This window comes from Zosterops lateralis (genome assembly GCF_965231275.1).
Source record: "Zosterops lateralis genome assembly, chromosome: 1".
Lineage (NCBI taxonomy): Eukaryota > Metazoa > Chordata > Aves > Passeriformes > Zosteropidae > Zosterops > Zosterops lateralis.
Window position 1 is genome coordinate 70,801,759 of NC_139762.1, and position 12,880 is coordinate 70,814,638.

The 12,880-nt window shown below is 43.1% G+C and overlaps 1 long non-coding RNA gene across 1 annotated transcript in view; it reads right to left on the reverse strand.

Annotated features, from left to right (window-relative positions):
• Nucleotides 1-12,880, reverse strand: part of LOC310908529 — a 470,346-nt gene that overhangs the window by 4,469 nt on the left and 452,997 nt on the right. The gene's annotated exons all lie outside the window — the stretch shown is intronic.

The window sequence follows — 12,880 nt, forward strand, 5'->3', positions numbered from 1 at the left end:
GGCTGCAAGGAGGTCCTTCCTGATCCAAATTGTCCTGTGACCCAATGTGCAGCCACCAAATCCTGCACACCCAATGCTGGGGCCACTGGTTGAATAAGGGACAGAGGAGTGTAGAGTCAGGCCTGGGGAATTTAAATTTAAATCACTGCAAAAGCAATCACCTGGGTGCAAAGTTTTTGCCTCAAAGAGAGAAGTGAGGAGAAATAGGAGAAAGCCATATGTCACTACCACAGCTCTTCATTGTTCCTACTGCCTCTCTTCCTTCTCAAGGGGTTTGCAGCTCTAGCAGAACCTGCCCAAGCCTGGCTCCAAGCTTCAGCAGCCACAAGCTGATCCAAAGGGCACATGTCCAGTAGCAAACATTGCAAAATTGAACCACTGGCATTTAGGGCTGGGGAAACCTCTGACCATGACCTAGACTCCTCTAATTAAACTTAACTTATCACTCTTGCAGAAATGCTGAAGGACAAGGCATTCTCAGTGCAGATCTCATATTGACTTTCTGTAGAGTAACCTTTATATATCTCAATAGATGTGGCCTTTTAGTGATGGACATCCTTATTATGCCTTTTTGGCATGTGAGGCAGTGCAAGACAAAAACTGCAGAGTAATTTCGACAGAGGCTGAAGTTTGGTGATGTGAGTTCTGGTGAACACACAAGCAGAGACAGACTCTGAAAATGCAGTGATTTTATTTTTGTATCAATTTCCATATTAAGTTAAGAGACACTAGAACTTACTGTACAAAGCACTGCTATCCAGAACTATATTTAGCTGCTCAGATATTTGTGTCTCCATCTCACTAGGTCTCCAGAAGTGAGTGGATATTTTCCATCAAGGGCTTGTTATATCTGACCTACTGTGAAAGGAAAATATCTTTCACCACCGTGCATTTTTTCATACAAGTGGTATATTTCTGTGTCTTTTCTTACCTACTTTAGCATATTATATTTCCTTTAAAATGCTACAAACTTGCTTTAATGTAACTTGGTAATTAACTGGTAGTTACAGCCAAAAGAAGGAATTAACATGCATCTCATTTTTAAAGAATTACATAGTGCAGGAAAACCTCCTAGTATTTGGGATGATGGCCAAATCTCCATCCAGGACCTGAACTGAACACAAGCCTTCTGAAATTTGTCTGAGGCTCCTCATTTCCTGGGGCTTTATTTCCCCACCAATCCCAAAACAGCCATGCAGTGAACCCTGCCTAAGATTTCTTTTTCCCAAGCATGAGGGTTTCCCTAGAGGATCCCTCCTACCTTTGCTTCTGCAGCCATCTGTGTCCTGGGTGGCCCAGGACCTGATCTGCCAGCCCAACTCTGCAAGAGAATCTAAGGAGCATTTTGCAGTCAGTGCCCAAACCCAGGACAGTTCAGGGACGAGTTTTGTTCTGTTTGGTGGGTCATGATGGCAGCTGGTCTATCACAGGAGAGCCCATTTGCTTAGTTTGCTGCTGTTTTGTTTGTGTGTTTGTTTAGGAGTTGTTTTTTGTTGTTGTTGGGGGGTTTTTTAATTTATACTTAAAGCTTGAGGTTTAGTTTTTTTCAAGTAATGATTGTGAGACCAGCTGTCGGCATTAATTTGTTTTAATATGACTCAATCTGAGCAGTGTTCAAGCTTCCTCTTAGAAAATGTAGCTGACTGTAGGGTTTTTTTCAGGCAGTTTGCTTGACAGAGAATAATTTTTTACAAAAAGTTGCTCTACAGAGCAAGGGAACAGACTCTGTCATTTTCCTTTCCTGCTGCTCATTTCTTGCAAAAGTACCTGACATCTGGGGAAAAGCAGCCTTTTCATTAGTGGGTGCATGGAAGGCCCACGGGCAGGAGCACAGAATAACTGGCTCTGCAATTTATAGAACTGCAACTAATTGTGTTTTAAGGCTCTATTTCAGTGAGCCACCATTGCTGCCTACCATTCCAATAAATATATTGGAACCGAATGGCAGTAACTATATTTTCTCTCCTCGTGGCAATTTTAATTCTTTGTGAAAAATCATGGCAGCTGTGAGCTTTCTGAATACAAAGCAACAGAGCACAGGTAAGTGGAGGTGACATTCCCCTGTAGTTCACAGCAATTAACCTCAGGAGGAAAAGAAAAATTAAAATGGTCACTGGTGTTTGGGAGAATTACCTTGTGATGCATTGCAAATACCCTTGTAGGCAGTGATTTAACTTAATCTGTGCCAGAGTTATGCAAATATGCGTACGATACATTTGACAGGTTGATCCCTTTCTCACTCTGGGAGTGGAGGAGGAAGATGGATCGGTGTACATGCTTCTAGAGGCAAAATGTGTGATACTTGTCAGGTTAGAACTAACTGGCATTATTTATTTGCTTACTTTGCAAGTCTGTGAATGTGTCTCACCATTAAGAAGACGAACACAGTAATGATTCTGTTTAATTAAGGGAGAAGTAACTTTCTTGCCAGTTCTAAGTGTCACTTGATCTATCTGAGGTGTCACAGGACTGGAGAACTGCAAAGGGCTGAGGAAGCATTATTTGTGCTCAGTGCGTGGAGCTTTATGAAAGCAATTTACATATTTGCACACTGAAGCATAACTACCAGAACATGAGCGGGGTGATAAATGATTAACTATAAAAGATTGGCAGCTTGGGCAAAAATCCAGCAGAACACTTAAGCACATGCTTAACTTCAAACAACCTGGCCCTGTTTGCAGCCAGGGCCTCTCTTAAGTTCAGGAGTCTGCTCCTGCACTTCAGTTCAATGTGTGCTTAAGTGACTGGGAGCACCGAGTCTGGCTAAGCGAGCTTATAAACAGGAAAAGCTTTCTTGTAGAATGCTTTTAAATTGGGATGGCAGCTGTAAGCAGGACTGTAAACAGACCAGATCTCATCACAGATGGAGCATCCCTAACTCCTATTGATGAAGTGGGAATTGTCAGTTGCCTAGCATTTCTCAGACAAAGGACAAAACCAGAGGTATTGCAGCAAAAGACTAATCTAGTCTGCCCATTTCAGCACAATATTCTGTTTTGTACGTTTTGTTCTGGTTTGTTTTTAATTTTTGGGAACATTAACATGCTAAATATTTTATTGCTGTTCCGTGAAAATCATGCTCTGCTTTGACCAAATGTTGCTTTCACTAAATGGTTTAATTGAAAATGGGATTTGGTCAGAAAAAAACCCCAAAGAAACCCCAGAAAACAAAACTCCCGACCTTCCAACAGTATTTTTATTTTCCAGTAATTTGAAACTTCTCCATCATTCATCTTGCACCCACTAAGAATCCTGTTAGTAATTTTGCTTCATCACAAGACACTTTCTTACAGTATATTTGGAAGTTCCTGAAGCTGGAGGTTGAAGAAGCTGCTCTGAAGCACAAGTGTTAAGCAAAAGTTGAAGGCCCAAATGAGGGTCATTCTGATGGAGCTGGTTTTGGTCTCCATGTAGCAATTCAGGAATGTTTCCATGCACCTGAGTGAAATTTACCAAAGGAGAACTACAAATGAAGTCCACTGCTTTCTCCTTTTATCCCTTCTAAGGGAGAATATTTGGGCTTATATCTGCTGTCAGAGTGACTTGCTCCTCGAGTTATCCCTCCCATCTCCAGCAGATACCTGGGAGCAATGGCTACTGTACATTCACCAGGCATTCACTCAATCCTTGTGGGCTTTTATGTCACCACAGAGTGAAACATGCTGCTGTTGCATATTCTTTCCATTTTGGGAAACTTTTTTGCTCCATAATTAATTTTTTTAAAAAATTTATCTTATCTCTGCTGATATAATCTCTCTTAAACCATGTCTGAAGTTCTTGGTGGCTGGGTGAAGCTTAATTAAAGCATGTCAGTGTGATGGTGTCTTTCATTCAGGAGACAAAGGTAGGTGATAATCTCCTCTTTTGGAATAAATGTGAATGGATTCAGTGTTCAAAATGTAGGCTCTGGATAATTAACATGAAGCAGAAAAAGGTGAAAATATTTTCCCAGGGCTCAATTTAAGATCTAAGCAATAAGGTACTGTTACTGGAGCGTGTAGCCTGAATAGCCAGGAAACAAGCAGGAAGAATAGGATCTAGAAAGTCCTGGAGACAGAAAAAAAAGTTGGAAATATAATTTGGAGAGAATGGCAGAAAATTCTCATAAGAAATACAAGTGCAGGCTAGAAAATGATAAATTATCTCTGATTTGATTCAGACTATCTTCAAGGCTTCTGTATTTCTTTTTTTCTTTTCAAAATCAACAGGTTTGCATAAAATTGCCTGAATCCCACAGCAATTTCTCCTCCTAATGGACCTAACTTGAAAGATGCTGAGCAATGATCAAACAGTTTGGGGCACACCTACAATGAAAGCAGTCCTATTTTTGTAGTTAGAGGGTGAGGGGGCTGGAACTTTCTCCGTATCTGTTTAAAGTATCAAAATGGATTTTATGCTTCTGTAAGGCAGGGACATTGGATATAAGCCAACAACTGTCAAAATCCGCAGGAATTTCCTAAAGCCCATGGAAGCCAATGGACTGAAAGGTCAGCTGTAGATAGATCAACAGTCAAAGTGCTCTCTCAGGAGCATAAGTTAAAGGCTGGTTATTACAAAATCCAAGCACTTACATTTTTGGTAAGTCTACTGTCATTCCTTTTTTACAGCCACGTTTATTATGCTGGACCTATGTGGAAGTTGTGGCTTTCTGGAAAGCTATTGCAGGTGCCACATTGCTGCAGCTTTTCCAGTTAATGCTTCAAGTGACCACGAGCTGGTTGTCTTCTCATGTGCAACACAACCTACTCCTTCCAGCCAAATCCTCCAGCTCCCTTAGTCTCAGATTTGAAATCCCAGTCTTTACTCAAAAGTCTTTGTGCTTTGGTCAGCCCATGAGCGCGGGCAGGAGCAACACCTGGTCAGAACTTAAGAGGGGAAAACTCACTAATATTAATTTTCACTACCAATCCTGGTTCCTTGGAAAGAAGATATATTGAGGTGGATTTTATCACTGGCAAAATAACCTAGAATTGGTGAGGGATGTGGAAGAGTAGCTGACAACTCTCCCATTGCCATTATTGAGTTGTTTGGCTTTGGGGAAACTATGTGTGTTTGTGTGTATATATATATATATATAGTTTGGGAAATTTTTGTCCTTTTCTTCTGGACTCAGACAATTAAGAAATCAGCAAATCACATAAATTCATACCAAGAGAGGCAAGTGTATTGTTCTCTGGTTTAAACCAGTTCTTTTATGTTTTGTCTTGCCTGCAAAATCCTCCCTGTTTCTCAAATGCAGGATAAGTAGGCAATATATGTCAGAAAATATGTGATAATAAATGCTTAACTGCAGTTTTCCATTCTACAGGCTGAAAGTGAGAAAAGGGGGGGGAGAGGGAAATAGACATGTTAATTATGTCCTATCATTATCATATTTTCTTAAGCTAGCATAGGAGGAGGATGCATAATTACCTGGACAGAGACTGAGTATATTGGCTTCAGCTATTCCTCAGCTGGAGCTGTTCTTCAGTGTGTGAGCACAAAAAGCTTTAAGGAATAATGCATAAAAATGCTATTATCCTTGGAAAAAGCAATATTCAGCTGTCTTGGCCATTATGTAGGTGAAAACACAATGGGTACCAAGACTGCTGAGTATATTTGCATGAGATTAGTTAAATCATCTAAGCAGAATGTCCCCCTGTCTGTTTCACCCCATGCTCAGATGCTAGGGAGCTGGGAAGAAAAGTAGAAAGAAGATGCAACACTGCATGAGCACTTCCATTATTTTTTTCTGATTAAAGAGGAGGCACAAAAGGTGGGGAGGGAGTGGCTAGTCATGGGAAATGTCAGTGGGGAAGTTGGGCACCTCCGGGTTCTGTCACAGTGTGCAGCTTTGGGTAACTTGATAAAGTCTCTGGGATCACTTTTTTGCACTTGATTTAATTTTTAACAAAATGTCATGACACCAAAATTCCTACTTCAATCCACAGCATTCGGTAGGAAGGTAAGCTCTTCCCCTGTGAAATGGGAATTGTTTTAGGATGACCCACTGACACCCCTTCTCGGAAAGGTTAATAGCCTACCTGGACATGAGGGGCAATTTCCTTTGTACTTGCAGCAGGAATCTGATCTCCATTGGGGTTTCTGGGAATCTCAGTGATGCAAATAAAACCCCCTGCAGCATCAACTTGAGTGCCATTTGCCTGGTGCTGATAAGGTACAGTGTTGCTTGCTGGAGCCAACATACACCCTGGCCTCTCTGGCACAGCACCACTGATGGATGGGGCCCTTTCTCTGGGCTGCATTTGTGTGGTTCCAAAGCCTTTGCAGGCAATTTAGAGAATATGTCCCCAGGATGTTGTGCTTTGGAAAACAGGCATAGGGATTGGAGCATGTTAGCTCAGCTGCAGTTTTACTGGCAGTATGAGACATGAAATAACACAAAGTTTTCATTTGGCCATAAAATGACTAAATAGAAGTACTTTACCACTTAGGGAGTGTTACATTCTTGTCGTGTCTCAGCATTTTCAGATACAACAGATGAAACAAATTAAATTATGCAAGCACTAAAAGAATGCATTGTTAGCCCCATCTTTAACTTGCCAGCAAATAAATAAATACAACTTATCTTTAAGATACTGTGGGTGGAATTTTTGCCTTGTCCATGGAACATACATACATGTGTGTGCATCTGTAGGTGACCCATAAGCTGTTCCTGCTGCATGTGTTGCCTGCTGGGTCTCACCGTGTAGGAGAAACCACATGGCTGCACATGCCTTATTTGCATTCCAGTTGTATACAGCTTTGGCAATTTGTTTATGCAGTTGAATGTATGCAATTATCAATAACAGAGCTCACAATAAGTCCCAATTAATGTTGCCTCAGGAATCATCCTTTTTGTTGTGCTGGTTTCTGTAGATTTAAACACTCAGCATTAATGATGCATAATGTTTATTTCCCTTGTGTTTTTGGGGGGTTTTGGGGTTCTTTTTTTTGGTTTGTTTTTGTTGGTTTGTATATTTTTTAATTCAATGCTGTATTTGCAGTATATAATCTCCCATTTATTTTGTTCTCTTTGCTCAGCAGGGACACTTTTTCCACTGACTCTTTATGAGACTTCTTCATGAGTACGAAAGCCATTTATCTTTATTAGTTGTATATTTTGCTCATCACCTCTCTTGCATTTATGAATTAAATATTTATTGATCTTTTTCACAAAGAAGAATGCCTCACTGCTCAGTAAGAACAATTACCAGCATCTATACACAGAGAACTCTAAGCAAAGCAAACCTTCATTACTTCTGCATGCACTTCCATGTCAGAAGTGACAGGAACTGAATCTGTCTGTTAATGGAGATCCTTGTAGGGCTGGGTATCTTCTTTCCAGGAATGTGTATAATGGGTTGTGAGAGAAGAGATTGCATCTGTTTGTTTTGTTTCTTTTTTTTTTTTCTTTGTGATACCCAAGCAAAAGTGAAGGAATTTTTTCTTCTCTTCCCACTTTATGCTTGTAATGTCAGACGGATAGGTATTCATTCTGATATCATATGAAACCTATGTAAATAAAACTGAAAGTGATTACCTTACTCTCAGTTTTTCATTAATTAATTTTAATGCTCAAAGGATCAGTGTGGTCAGCTGCCAGATATTGCTGCATGAGGCTTACAGCCCTGACTGGATCTTGCTGCAGGAAGATGTGCAATCCTGTGCTGGAAATGATGTGTTTGTGTAGCATACAGGACAAATCCCCATCTCCTCTGAAAACAGGGAGCTTGTTTTCAACCTAGATAATGTGCCCTCAAACTGCAGCCAAGGAATTTGATGCTGATTTTCTATCAAAAGCAGGGAAATGCCTCGTCAAAGAAAGCAGTCACAGAAAATTAGTTTAAAATTGTTTCCTCTCCTCAGCAATGTCCTGTATTTTTTGAAGTTATGTCCCATGAGCAGAAGACCTGGTGGAGCCTGGGAAGGCTGTCTGTGCTCCTTTCCCCTGGCTGCCTGGTCATGTTCCCCAAGTGTCCAGGTAGGGGCCATCCAGACAAAGAGCATTGCTGGCCATTTGTGCCTGGTCTTGGCCATATACTTTTCCCTGGGATCTCTTATTCTCCCAGACTGCTCTGTCTCATCAGTCATGTGGAAGTTCCATTATTTTTGAGACTTATACCTCTGAGACTCCGTTGAATTCAGCTGAAATTGGCTGAGAGAGAGAGAGGCAGAGAGAGATGAAGTCTTTTCTCCTGAGGACACAGGCTCATAACTGTGGCCTCCCAATGACCATCTTCTCTCCCCTCCCTTATTGCAGCCCTTGGCAATTGGAAACTAAAGACAACTTGTGCCCTGTGGCAGAAATCATCTAGGTGGATCACCCTTTTTTTGGTAAATGAAGTTTTTGCCTCTGCACTTTGTGATCCAAATGTGCCAAAACTAACCCTGTCCCACTGTTTGCTGCTGACTTCCTTGAAGTTGGAAGGGTGCTATGAAGACCTGAGCTTTGGCTTTTTTTTTTTCTCAGGTGTGATGGTGTCCAGGAAAGAAAGGGAGCTTCTGTGCCCTGTGGGGTTGCTGGGTGCAAGTCTCCTGGGCTGGGTTTGTGGCTGGAGCTCAGACTCTCATCAGGGAGCTATTATGCACTGGCCCCTTCTAAGTGTACATGCAGGGGTAGTGATCTTTTTTCCACTTCTTTTTCTCAGCTGGGCTGGCACCATTGGGCACACAAGGAAATGTGGGTAAAGGCTCTTTTTGCCCAGCCTCCTTCACTGAGGGACTCACTGGGTTTAACACTAGTGGCAAAGCCAGCAAGCTCAAATGGCTTCATGTTGGCTGTTTTTTTCAGTGGACTCCCATAAAAACACCTTTTGTTTTGCCAGCGCTTGGAGATTTGCTTCTCTTTTTGAAGAAACAGAGACATGGAGAGAAAAAAGCCTTTCCTCAGCAGCACTGTTGACACAGCCACAGTTTTCATTATCTGCACTTTTCTTTCATTATTGCGGCAGCAATAATGTCACCTCCCTCGTCTCGTCGGGGCTCTCCTGACACATCAGTCAAATGCCCAGAGCGAGATTGCCGTGGAATGGCTTTTGACAGGAAGGGCAGCTCCTGCTCTGCAGCTGACACTGACTGAGGACAGCGCAGGGCCCAGAGCTGAGGCACCTCAGACATCAGACCTTGTGCTCTGCTCCTCAAAACACTCCTTAATCTGCTCTTCTTGTGGGACTGCTCCCCTTTCATTCCTGATGGATTAATTTCTCCCTGGGGCTGCAGCCCTGTGTTTGCTCCTCTGAAACACCTCTGTAGTGATCAGCTCAAAGGCAGCAGAACTGAAGGTGATTTTCTGTGTGTCTTGGCTGAGGAGCTTTGGGTTAACACTTTCTTGCCAGGCACAGGCTGCCCAAAGCTGGGCTCTGATTAGTCATCCTCCTACAATTTAAGCTCTACTGAAAATGCATCTTCATTTTATTGTTTCTTTCTTTGCTAGATGCAAAGGGTACCTCATCCTTCATGGAGGTGACCAAGCCAGTGGGATAAATACTCCTGAGGGGCAGGAACCACAGTGCCACAGGTCCAACTGGAAGCATTGCTGCCCTTTGATGTTAAAAACCCCAGCTTGTATGATAAGGTGAACAATCCTCATTGAAATAAGCACGTCCCATCTCTCTGTCCTCCCCCACTGGTGTTTTTAGGGTGAGGTGTTGCAGTGGGAAGACCCCATCCCTTGAGTACCAGAGTGCTGGGATGCTCTCAGGGATGCAGAGGGAGGTTGGCTCCATATCCTTTGTTGCTACACTTCACCTCTCGGGCAAAAGCAGGTTCCAGTGTTCCAGGGGCACTTGTGTCTCAATCGGCCTGTGCCCACTGGGGAGAGCCCAGGGCTCTGCAGCAGCTTTGTGGCTGCCTGTTGGAAATGGCCCGGCTCTGCCTGACAGTGAGTGATACATTCTCCAGTGGCATCAATCCAGGCACAGCTTCTCCCGTGTCAGCTTTGTGATGAAAGATACTCTCCTCTGCCACCTCCTTCTCCTCCTCCCCAGGACTGACTCTTTGAAAACTGTGGCTGGCTTTCAAAAGCTGGCTGTTAAATCGCTGGCTGCTAAAAGAGATAACAGCGTGCCTGTCCATGAAAGCCGGATATCTTGGGTGAGCTCATGAGAAAATCTGATCTAACCTGCCTGTCTGAGCGCTATTTGCAAGCGTTGCTACCCAAGGATTAGGCAGCCCAGCTGCACTCATGTAGTCAGTAAAAGCAGCTGTTTATATTTCGAACTTTCTGATGCAGCAGGATTTTATAAAAAAGTCATAAGGCCACACCTGGTTTTTTTTTATAATTTTTTTTTTCCTTTTTTGGGCTAAGCCTCGAGAGGAACAAGCAGTACTTCAAAACACTGCTGCCTCCATTTATTTAAACATTTCAGGATCTTGCTGTCATGTCCCCACCCCCCATCCCAAAGCTCAGCAAATAACAAGTTTTATTTTTGACACTGTAAAGGAAACCGGGATGCATTCAACAGAGCCTTACAGGATGCAAATTCCTAGAGTTGCACCCACGGTGGGCATATGGGGCTGATTTTCACCAGCTGATGAGCTTTAACTGCCAGTGCCCTGCTGACTGTAGGACTGGGGTTTCCAATCGGGTCTGGCCAAAACACAGCTGGTTTAGCCCTCTCTGTTGTGAGCCCCTCCAACAGCCGCCCTGGGCTATGGGTTTCATCTGCCTTGTTTAGACAGAGGGGCTGGAGAATGATGGGAAGCAGCTGGGGAATTAGGGTTTTCCTGCTGAGCCCAAGAGGTGGGATTGCTGGCATCTTCCTGCTTATTCTCTTCCTGATGGTTCCAGCAGTCCTCCTCCTGCCCTGGGCTCTTTCAGGTAGGTGTCCTGAGCTCCCTCTGTATGAGGGTTTGGCATGTGGCTTTTATCTCATGGTAGAGGCTTCCAGCGCTGCTCTTGGATCTGTGCTGCACACTCTTTGTGCCCAGAGTCCTTTCCACCCCCTTCTGAACATCAGAGGGGCTCCCATGCCCAGCTGCTCTTGAAGGAGCTCTCCTCCTCTCTGGGGAGGTTTGTGATACCTCGGGAATATTTTTTTTTCCCCCAGCTGTTGTTTGTTGTTAAAACATACGAATCCTGTGATTCCACCCTAGAAGGATTGGAAAGCTTGTGTTTTATGTTTCTCGACAGTCAGCGTTTTTACTAGATGAGACTGAACGATTAAGGATATTTACTTAGGCCTGAGGGTGTGTGGTACTAGAATAAAGTTAATAAAATAAAAGAATTATTAATATTGTAGTTAGCTTTAAGTATTTATTTTTTCTGGCTATTTCCTCAACCAACTAGCTTTTTGGAGTGGTTCATTATCTGCTGCTACTGGGGCTGGGATATTCTGTTACATCTTTCTCTGATTTTAAAGGTGACTTCTAGAGAAACTATTCTGCTGGCTGTATTCATTCATATAAAAAAACTTTCTCTTCCTCCTGTCTGTCTGCTTGCCTCTTGCTGCCTGAGACTTACCCCTGGGACCTGGCTCTGTAAGGACTTGTATTGCTTCTGTGTTCCCCCACCCCCGCTTCAGGTTACTGAATTTGCATTTCTATTGTACAAGTAATTACCTCATTCCTGGCTCCGGGCTGTATGCCTTTGCTCAGGAAAACACTTGTGCTATGACTCTAACATTTCTCATGCTATAGCATTTATAGCAGTGCAAAAGCCTTTGAGGATTTATAATTGATAGCTCGCCACAAGCTTTGCATACAGCCTAAATGTATAAACATGACCAAAGGGTGCTCTGAGGACGTGTTTCCCGGCCTGGTGGATGCTTGGCTCCCAGTCCATTAGGTTTTTGGGACTCCCAGTCCAACGAACTGCAGAAGAGATGCTGGAATTCCCAGAGCCGATGAAGGGCGAATCCCACACTTGTTGCTCTCCCCTCTTTTGGCAGCATCTTGTTGCTTTTGGAGCCATTTTTCTACATCAGCATCTGTGGCAGATGCAAGACCAAGGAACTGAGGGACCTCCAAGGCTGGTGACCTTGAGGAGAGCTTTCTGCAGCCGTGGTGTGTTCGGGTCTCAGTGCTTCCCTGCCAAGACAATGGCATTTTGCCAGCATTAAGGAGAGAGCATGGGCTCTTCGGGCAAGAAGGAGCTTGCTGTGCTTTCCAACCCTATTTCTCCATGAGCTTTATGCACAGATGGGTGTGAGGATGCACATCTGTACCTCCATATCTTCCATGCCCCCAAAGGTGTCTGCAGCACTTGCCTAATAGTCCTGTGGATGTTACCCTATGGATGGATAAACAAAATCTGATGTAGAGCCTTGCCCTTCCCCATAAAGCCAGCCTTATCAGAGTTTATGTTGTGATCTTTAAAAAGGGAGCTTGGAAAAAGCAATTTTAACTGAAAGGCAAGGCCAAAGAGGAAGTGTTTTGCTGAAAAGTGATTTCTATCTAAAAAGTCTTCTTTGCCTAGTTCCTATATTTAAATTTTTATCAGAGCAAAAACTACTCTTGCAGGAAAGTTTCTGTGCAGAAATGTTAATGGTTCAGTGCAGGAGTTAGAGTCTCAACAGAGGGGTAACTGTTTGCTGAGCCATATTTGAAAAAACAAGTCTTCAGTTAATTTTCTTTTTCCTGAAAAAATACCCTCTGTCACTTGAGGGCGCCTGGCAAGTTTCAGTCTCACAGTTCCATAGTGCAAAGCTGTGCTGGGCCAAATTCAGGCTTTATATTGGAAAAAAACTTGTGACCTTCTGTCCTTTTTCTACTGCATCTTTAGAATGGATGTAAATCCATGAACTTCATTGTCAAGATGGGTCTGAAGGACTCATTTGTTATATCCCCATACATGCATACATCTATTTGCTCCTCTCAAGTAGGGATGATGTTCTGAATTTGCAGCCAAGGCTTGATTCATAGATAATAAAGCAGCTCTGAAATTCTTGATGTAGCCCTT